The 9,067-nt window shown below is 55.9% G+C and overlaps 3 long non-coding RNA genes across 6 annotated transcripts; all 3 read right to left on the reverse strand.

The window, feature by feature from the left end:
* Positions 1-1,077: 1,077 nt before the first annotated feature.
* On the reverse strand, positions 1,078-1,469 carry LOC135408244 (uncharacterized). Of its 2 annotated transcripts, none has more exons than XR_010427414.1 (3): positions 1,405-1,469; positions 1,262-1,311; positions 1,078-1,157 (listed from the first exon to the last, which is right to left on the reverse strand). It is a non-coding gene; the product is annotated as an uncharacterized LOC135408244 (long non-coding RNA). The 2 variants fall into 2 exon arrangements; XR_010427413.1 differs by having other exon boundaries at positions 1,255-1,311.
* A 1,029-nt stretch (positions 1,470-2,498) lies between these two features.
* LOC135408243 (uncharacterized) lies at positions 2,499-4,070 on the reverse strand. 3 transcript variants are annotated; one of them, XR_010427411.1, is made up of 6 exons: positions 4,008-4,070; positions 3,446-3,517; positions 3,283-3,356; positions 3,131-3,198; positions 2,868-2,945; positions 2,499-2,792 (listed from the first exon to the last, which is right to left on the reverse strand). It is a non-coding gene; the product is annotated as an uncharacterized LOC135408243 (long non-coding RNA). The 3 variants fall into 3 exon arrangements; XR_010427410.1 differs by lacking the exon at positions 2,499-2,792 and having other exon boundaries at positions 2,803-3,198; XR_010427412.1 differs by lacking the exons at positions 2,499-2,792; positions 4,008-4,070 and adding an exon at positions 3,623-3,699 and having other exon boundaries at positions 2,803-3,198.
* A 3,168-nt stretch (positions 4,071-7,238) lies between these two features.
* On the reverse strand, positions 7,239-8,600 carry LOC135408242 (uncharacterized). The gene is made up of 2 exons (XR_010427409.1): positions 8,313-8,600; positions 7,239-7,771 (listed from the first exon to the last, which is right to left on the reverse strand). It is a non-coding gene; the product is annotated as an uncharacterized LOC135408242 (long non-coding RNA).
* Positions 8,601-9,067: the final 467 nt, after the last annotated feature.

The raw sequence follows: 9,067 nt of genomic DNA on the forward strand, positions 1-9,067 counted from the left end.
TAGAGGGCATCTCTACAGCTGCAGTGGACCCCCGCTCCTCCTGCTGCCTCCCCAACTCACCTACAAGGCTCCTCTCTCTTCAGCTGCTCCCAAAACCGCCCCTGCAAATGAAATGGGCAAATGCTCAAACACTCAGCTCTCAAACACGTAGGGATTGCTCACAACGAAAGCCAAAAACCTCTAAACCCTAGACACTGGTTCCTACTCTACCTAGCCAGGACTCTAAACACCCAAGCAGGGCATCGCAAGACCATCCTGCTCACACACTGGACAGCCATCGGCTCCACTGTCTAAGGGAACTGACACGGTGATGTGAGACCCTGAGCAATATTCTATCTACCCACTGATCCACGGAGCAGGGCAGAGCACTTCCAGGCTGACCCCAAGTGAGACACCCCACACCTGTCACCACACACACCACGTGACACAATTAAGAGACAAAGGACACAAAACATGGACGAGACAAAGGACGTGACACAGACCGGAACTGCTCTGCCCTGCACACAGGAATCCAATGATAAAAAGTAAGCCCTTCCTTTGATGCATCCAAATAACCTGTCACAGGATACCCCCTGCACCGGAATAATTGCAAAAATCCCTCCAGGCGAGGCACAGACTTGCACCCACTCCCAACCCCTCTCTAGGTCTTTGCCCTGCACTTATCTTTCCGAGAGCAGGGGATGCCAATCCAGCTTTCATGCAGAGGAGGGGTACCTGGGCTGCCTCAGAGGTTCCTGTCATCGTCACACTACTCGGAGTCAACTGCGAGAAAAAAAACAAGACACCGGATCTGAGGAGTGTGGCACGTGGCCCCAGCCACCAGGATCCCTCTACTCACTGTCACCGAGGCAGGTCCTCGTGTCACTGACTCTGACCAGACTTGGACAACATGCTGTCATCTCCTGGGATACCTGAGTGAGAGAGAGAGACAAAATTAGAGGGCATCTCTAAAGCTGCAGTGGATTCCTGCTCCTCCTGCTGCCTCCCCGACTCACCTCCAATGCTCATCGGCTCCTAAAGTTTACCTGGGTGGCACCTGCAATCCAAAAAGCTCAGTGCTTCATTGCTTATCCTTTCAAGGACAGCTCCAGAGGACCAAACTGTGTCCGTCACCTCACTGTGAGTTGGCTTCGGCCATCTGAGGCTGCCTACATCTCCTGTAAAAAAACCCAGAGGCAAGTGTGACTACTGAGATACTGCCCAAGAGTTTGCTGCTCCCATGGCAGCTTCTGTCTGACACCCCTTGACCGTGACCTCTTACAGGCAGGGTCCCTGTCACGTTGGACTGCACGTTAGAAGTCTGTGCACTGCCTGTAAAACAAAAAAACAAGTATGTACACAGATTCACCCCAAGTACACCACCTGCAAAAGAGCAGCTAGTTTTGTCCTGCAGTCACTGCTCACCTTGCTCACCAGGCTCACCTTCCCTCTGGTGCCTGTCCTCTGCTGGGCTGAGGGCTCTGCATCTTAAAAAAACCCAAAAAACCAAAACTAAACCACCAAACCATCCAAATGATCAAGTAAACCTAGGGCCAAAAGTCATGTCTTGGTTCTGACCTCACATGAGGACCCACCTTCTAACTGTGCTCCTCCAGCCTCCTCTGTTCATCTCTGCTTTACATCAAGCCTCTCTGATGCTGCAAAGAAATGAGTTACCAAAGTCAGCCATATACACAGGGCAACATTAACTGCTGTGCAATTCTAATTTCTCCTTAGACAAGCCCTCTGGGGTCCAAAGACAGCCTGCACAAACAAACACTGACCTAACTTTAAGGGCCCTGCTGTACCGCTCCCATTGGCCCTGGACAAGCCCGCTCTCGTGACTGCACACACACTGCAGGCAGGGGCTGCCTCCAGGAGGACCAGAGAACTGCTGCCCTGAGTGGCTGAGCCTATCACAGGGTAAATGGAAAGTCTCCTTCCTACTCCACCTACCCCCAAGTCTACACTGCAGGGCAGAGCAGTTCCAGGCCCAACACAAACTCCAAGGACACATCTCCAGACAAGTGCTGTGGTGCAACCAGGAGAGAGAACTCAGAGAGGAACGACGCCAAAATGGATGTGCTGCCGCACGGGAAGACGGAGGATACGGCGAGACTGAACGGAGGAGGCTCTGAGGAGCCTGAAAACACACTCTAACAGAATGGCCTGGGACAAGAACTGCCTACAAAAAGGCTAAGATGGATGGGAGACAATGCTATGTTCAGAATCTTCTTAGGTTCTCACAAGTCCTAGGTGGGATGACAAGGGATGACTGCACGGCACAGCCACCGATACAACCTGTAAGGAGGCTGTAAAAGACACCTGACCTGACACTTCTCAGATGCGATTCCGATGCACGTCCAAGCTTGTGAACCAAAGAACGGATGGTATGGGCACTGGGCTGGGCAGTGCAGAGGTTCAAGACTCTAGGAATGATGCTTTGACATCTCAGATAAGATCTTTGAGGGCAGGAAGCAAAGACACAGTGACTGAAGTGTAAGACACGAAACACAGACCAGACAAAGGACATGACACAGACCTGAACAGCTCTGCCCTGCACATCCTACTCCATGATGAAAAGTAAACTGCTCCTCCTATGTGTGCCAAGGGCCTGTTAGGGCAGACCCTTTCCCCTGTGCTCATTTGACAATCCCTCCCTCCTAAACATAAAACTGGACCCAGCTCTCATCCCCTCTCCAGGTGGGAGTCCTCCACTTATCTTTCCCACAGCTGGGGATGTGAATCCATCTTCGATGTGAAGGAAGGACGCCCGGCTGGCTCATAGGGTCCTGTGATCACTGACTCGGTCGCTATGAGAAAGAAAACAGAAACTGACACAAGAGTTGGGCAGCACGTGGGAGATAACCCCGCAATTGGCTACTCACCCTCCCCTGAGCTGAGAGGTTCTCGGGCCACTGGCTCCGACCCCAGTCGGAGGCTGCTGCCATCACCGTGTGCCGTACCTGGGGGAGTGAGAAAAAAAGTTATGGGGTGTTTCTGAAAGTAAGGGAGACCCCAGGACCTCCTCCCTACCTCCCCAACTCAACCTCAATGCTCCTCCTTGGCCAAAGGCAGGCTGGATGGCACCTGCAACTGGGAAAGGTCCAGCCTTAATTGATGACCCTCGTAGTACTAGGAGATTACTCACAAGGACAGATGAAGACCATCAAACCTAATTGGCAGGTGGCTCCAGCCCTCTGAGGCTGCACACATTCTCTGCAAAGTAAAAAAGCCAAAGGCAAAAGCACAGACTGAGATACTGCCTGAAAGGATGGCTTTCCTGTGGGAGCTCCTACCTACCTCTCCTCCACAGTGACCTCTTACCAACAGGGGCCCCGAAGCACTGGACTGTCTGTTAGAAGGTGGCAGAACCCCTGGAAAACACAAGAAACAAAGCCTGTGCACAGATTCACCACAACACCTGTAAAAGACCATCTAGTTCTGTCCTGGAGTCAATGCTCACCTTGCTCACTGGGACTCACCTGGATCACCTCCCCTCCGGTGCCTAGAGCCTCCTGGGCCCAGGGCTCTGCAGCTGAAAACAAAGAAAAAACAAACCCAAACAACAAAATCCTTAACACATTAAGTAAACGTGGAGCTAAAAGCCACATCTTTGTGCTGATGTCAGGTGATGACCCACCTTCTTGCTCTGCTCCTCTGGCCTCTGTTCTGTTCAACTCTGCTTTACACCCTGCCCCTCTGACATGGTAAAGAAACTCTAACCAAAGTCACCCAGATAGATGGGGAGAGCTCAAAGAGTCTCCCTTCTCTTTAGGCAAACCACCCAGGGTCACTGCCTGCAGCCAAAGACTGCAGCTATAATCACGCAGAATACCTGGGTGAAGGAGAAGAAAACTTAAGTGGCACATCTGAAAAGTCAGTGGTGCCTTCACAGGCATTTAGGGGGCTCCTGGACACTGCTTTCCACCCATACTACCTTCAAAAAAACCCTGGCAATTCCTAAGCTGGCACCCCAGCCCTCCCTCCATCTGTGGGCTGTAACCCCCCACTGACTACTTGCAAACCTGGGTGTCTGTAGCATCTTCAACACAGAGCAGCTTCACCTGAGGACTGGATAACACTAGTGAAAAACTGCCAAACTGCAGTTGAGATGATCAGGAAATCCCAAAAGATGCAAGGCTCCTAAGGAAAAGAGAAACAGATAACCAATTATAAAAGCAGCTTACCAACACCAAGTTATGAAATTTAAAAACCCTGCATGTGAGTGTAATCCTCTTCATTGCCATATACAGCTCTGCTTCTTTGGATACCAAAGCTGATGCTTTAATAAAGCAGGAATAGCCTGAGAAGTCCCATTAAATGAAAGAAAGGGAGAGCTCTTATCCCATTGAAGCCTGCCTGCTGAATGACTTCCCTGACCAAAGGCTGGGGTTAATATAGCCCTGGCCGTGCCCACCTCCCTTCCCGTGAGGCCCCCGGGGGAAAAAGAGTAGCCCAATCCAAGACGGTATAAAGGCTCTGGGAGCAGCAGCACCTGGTTTGCATCTCTGACTTAAAATCAGGATAGGTAAAGAGCCTGACAGAGAAAAGAACTCCTAACGTGAGCAGGTATTATAGTTGGTATTGGATTTAGGGTTGGTATTGGATTCGGGCAGGGGCTGGAGTGGAGGGACTGGAGCAGAATAGCGGGAGTTGGAGCGGCGGGGGCTGCGGCGCCGGGAAGGGGAGCGGGGCGGCGCGGGCTGCGGCGCCGGGAAGGGGAGCGGGGCGGCGCGGGCTGCGGCGCCGGGAAGGGGAGCGGGGCGGCGCGGGCTGCGGCGCCGGGAAGGGGAGCGGGGCGGCGCGGGCTGCGGCGCCGGGAAGGGGAGCGGGGCGGCGCGGGCTGCGGCGCCGGGAAGGGGAGCGGGGCGGCGCGGGCTGCGGCGCCGGGAAGGGGAGCGGGGCGGCGCGGCGCGGCGTGGCCGCGTCCTACCTGCGGGACCCTCCCGCGGTGCTGGGCTGAGCTCCCGGGGTGCTTCGCGATGGGGGATGTGGAGTGAGGTAATAACGAGAATCAGGAAGTGCTTCCACGGACCCGCGCCCGGTTCGGTGGCTGTGCCGAGGTTTGAACCGGGAAAGAGCCGCTGTCCTGCGGTGAGGACCGGGGAAAATGGCCTTAAAATGAGAGTGGAGAGCTCTGCACAGAGGAAATAAAACTCACTGGGTTTAGTAGCTAAAATATCAGGGGAAATTACTGTCTGGTTACAGCAGTAAGCTTCCCACAGCAGTTTCAGGTGCCTGCCTTTGGAGACCAGCCCCAAAGTAGAAACTCCTCTCGACTGCTCCTGAGAGAGGCAATTGGAACTTTAGGTGCTGAGGAAAGCGATTTCCTCTCCTAAGTCCTGGTTCACCTGCCCGAGCACCTACAGTGTTTATATTCCACCTCACTCTCTGCTTTGCACGTTTGTATCAATAAAAGAAACATCCAAGGTCTTCCTCCAGTCTGAGCTGCATCTTTTCTGCACCCCCACACTCTCCCACCTGTTCACGTGCGCTGCTCCCCTCTCCTGCGCTGCTTCCTGGAACAGGGCTCATCCCTCGGCACCTTCCTCGAGCGATAATCCGGGTACATCAGGTGCTTCCCCCAGCCCCTGCGAGATGCTCTCACCATTACTGCTTGAGAGATTCCCTGGGATCGACTACTCCCCTGCAGAAGCTCCCTATAAAAAGGGCCCCACCGAGCACGGCCCGCCCCTTGTCACCCTCACTGCCCACACCTGGGGCTGTCCCGCCTCTTTGTCAGCCTCACTGCCCACACCTGGGGCTGTCCCGCCTCTTTGTCAGCCTAACTGCCCACACCTGGGGCTGTCCCGCATGGGAGGGGAGAGAAGGACGGGTGGAGCCACAGGCGGGCGCGCGGGGAGAGGCAGAAGAACGGCCGCGCCCCCCCCGCCGCGCCCAGTTTACCCCGGGGACGATCTCCGTGGGATCTGCCGCCGTGGGTCGCTCCCGGGGGGGAAGGCGGCGGCGCAGCCCCGATAGCATCTCCAGGGCACGGCGGGGGCGAGGGCGGGAGCGGGAGCGGGGCGGGGAGCGGGGCGAGCGGGCGGCGCGGCGTGAGCGCCTGAGGGTCCTCGCGCGCGCGGCGCCGAGGGGGGCTGTCCACGCAAGTGCCCGCCGCCGCCCACGAACCTGCCGCCCGCGCCCGGCGCCGCCGAGCGCCCCGCCCTGTCCCCACAGCGGGAAGCGGCGCGGCGAGACGGCGCTGCGGGCGCGGGGCGGGGGTCCGGGTCGGGGCGGAGGTCAGGCACCAGGTTAAACGCCTCTCTGAGGCGGGAGGGGGGGGGGGGGGGGGGCCCTCTCGCCGCCGTCTTGAGTGTGGCGTCGGCTAAGTTCCGGTCCTGGAGGCGCCATCTTGAGTGTGGCGTCCGGGCGAACTTCCGGGCCGGGGCCGCCATCTTTAGTGTGGTCGTTCCGGTCCTGGCGGCGCCATCTTTACTGTGGGCTTGGCGGACTTCCGGGCCGGGGCCGCCATCTTTAGTGTGGTCGTTCCGGTCCTGGCGGCGCCATCTTTACTGTGGGCTTGGCGGACTTCCGCGCCGGGGCCTGGAGGACTTCCGGTCGCTCTCTACTTCCGGTGACCGAGTTTACCCAAATTAGCGTCCCTCCTGGCTAATTTCTGCGCTTTCACCCCAAAAAAATCTTCATGTTATTCCCCCCACACACACCCCGGGAGAGACGGGAGACCGCCAGTCCCGCCCTGCCGCCGGAACCGGCCCTTAACTCGAGCAGGGAGCGCTGCGCCGGCACGAGAGCCACTCCGCATGCGTCGCCGGTCCCGCTCCTGCCTGCCCTTGCTTACCACGTGATCGCCGGCGTCTTGCCAACGACTGCGCATGCGCCGGCGTCGCCACCTCGGCTCCCCCCCCCCACCCCGCCGCCCGACCTCCCGGCTTCGCTTTCTTACTGCGGCTCCCCCTCCACTTTTTCGGCTCCCTGGGCTTCCCTCACCCACATTTTGGGGTCCCCTTCTCACATTTTTGGGGTGATGACCCCGCAATTTACGGTTCGGGGGGGGGGGAGGAGAGGAAACGGGGTGCCCAAGAAGGGGTTTCTTTTTTTTTTTTTTTCTTTTTCTCTTTTATTTCATTTTCATTTTATTTCCTTTTTAGGTTTTTTGCCTTTTTTTTTAAAATTTTCTTTTGTTTTTTATATTTCCTTTTTTATTTCGTTTAGTTTTTATTCTCTTTATTTTTCATTTTCTCTCCCAGTGCTCCCCAGTAACACCCAGTGCTCCCCAACAACCCCCAGTAACACCCAGTGCTCCCCAGTAAACACCCAGTGCTCCCCAACAACCCCCAGTAACACCCAGTGCTCCCCAAAAATTGACCCAAAACCGACCCAAATCACCCCAAAAGCTGACCCAAAACTGACCCCAAAACCTGACCCAAAACTGACCCAAATCACCCCAAACAATGACCCAAAACTGACCCCAAAACCTGACCCAAATCATCCAAAAAACTGACCCCAAACTCTGCATTTATTTGGCATCATTTCCTCTCAAAAACAACATCTCCAATTTAGCCATCATTTTAAAATCATCCCAGGAATCAAAAGGGACTGGAAAACACACAGAAATCATTCCTACACCCACCAAATCTTTAGGAATTGGAACCCGATTCCCTCATCTCCCTCCTGGTTTTTCTTGGCTGGAAAACCTGATGATCCCCGCTGGCTATTTTTAGGCTGCTTTTCTTCCACAGCTCCTTTCTCCCGGCTGAAACCTCCTGGCACATTCAGGGCTTATCTGGAGGGAAGCCCCTCTGAAGTATTTCCTCTCGTGGCAATTCTGTGGGATGAAGAAGTAAAAAAAGCACGTCAAGAGCTCCTTCTACCCCCTTCCTTCGCAAACACCCTCCCAGTTTGTCCTTGGCTGCTCCATCCCCCCGGCACCCGCACCCGACGCTTCGGCTCCGCTGGCAAAGGGACAGCAAGTGCACAAGCAAGTTCAGTGCTGGGCAGGGGCTCCCTGGGGAACGGCACTTCAGTGCTTTAGTCCGTGGCCTTTCCTGCTGCCCTCCCTCCTGGAGGCAGAGGATGACCCGGCCCTTGTTTCTCCCACGCTCGAAGACCCAGGTCCTGCTCCTTTGGCCCCACTTTTCTTGGCAGACCCGGCCTCATTTTCCAGGGTCCCCAGGAAACTTCTGCACTTGACCCATTGCTGAGTGCAGAGCACAGGGCAAGGGAAGGACAAATTTCTCGGCACCCACCCCCTGGAATTTTCCTTCTCCGCAGCACGCTCCCGTTCCCGCTGTCTCTGGAGGTGCCCGCACGAGTCCTCCTTCTCCCAGCACCTCAGAGAATGTCCTTTTCACCCGGGTCCCGCTTACCGGCGTCCAACAAAACACGCTGACAACATTTTTCAGGATGCCAGTGGAGAGATATTAGAGCACACTGCACAGGGAAGCTGAGCCTGCCCCTGGATCCCTGCAAGTGTTCCAGGCCAGGCTGGACGGGACTTGGAGCAACCGGGGATGAGAGGGGAAGGTGTCCCTGCCCACGGAAGGCAGGGTGGCCTTTGAAGGTCCCCTTCAAACCAAATCGCTCTGGGATTCCCCTCCAAAATCACTACCCAAGAGACACAGCAAGCAAAGCAGAGGGACCGCACTCCCAGCTTTTCTTACCTGCAGGCACACGCAGCACAGCACGTTGGACATAAAAGCCATGGGGTTAGTCCTGCCAGAGGCGTCCGGCACACCCACGTCGACCGAAGGGAAAGAGGGAGCCTGGGAACACGGAGTAAAAGACACTTTAATTAGGAGTACACTGAGCAACAGCCAGGTCATTCACACAGACAGCTTCACTGTCCAGTCATACAAAAAGCACTCACCGAGGCCTCAGTTAGGATGGTTCCTGACGCTGACCGGGTGAATGCCTCCCTGGAAGCCCGCTCTGCTCCTGCCAGGCACCGGGGCTCCCCCAGAGGGGCTTTGCCAAGCATCCAAGGGAAATTAAAATTACAGCCTGGGCAGGAAATTAAAATTACAGTCCGGCAGGACCGCTCCTGGCCAAGGCCACCGGTCCCTGCAAGTCAGACCACTCACCACCCGGGGCGAGGATTATCGGGGGCACGCCTCCAGCTTTC

Source organism: Pseudopipra pipra, unplaced genomic scaffold (assembly GCF_036250125.1).
Source record: "Pseudopipra pipra isolate bDixPip1 unplaced genomic scaffold, bDixPip1.hap1 HAP1_SCAFFOLD_264, whole genome shotgun sequence".
NCBI lineage: Eukaryota > Metazoa > Chordata > Aves > Passeriformes > Pipridae > Pseudopipra > Pseudopipra pipra.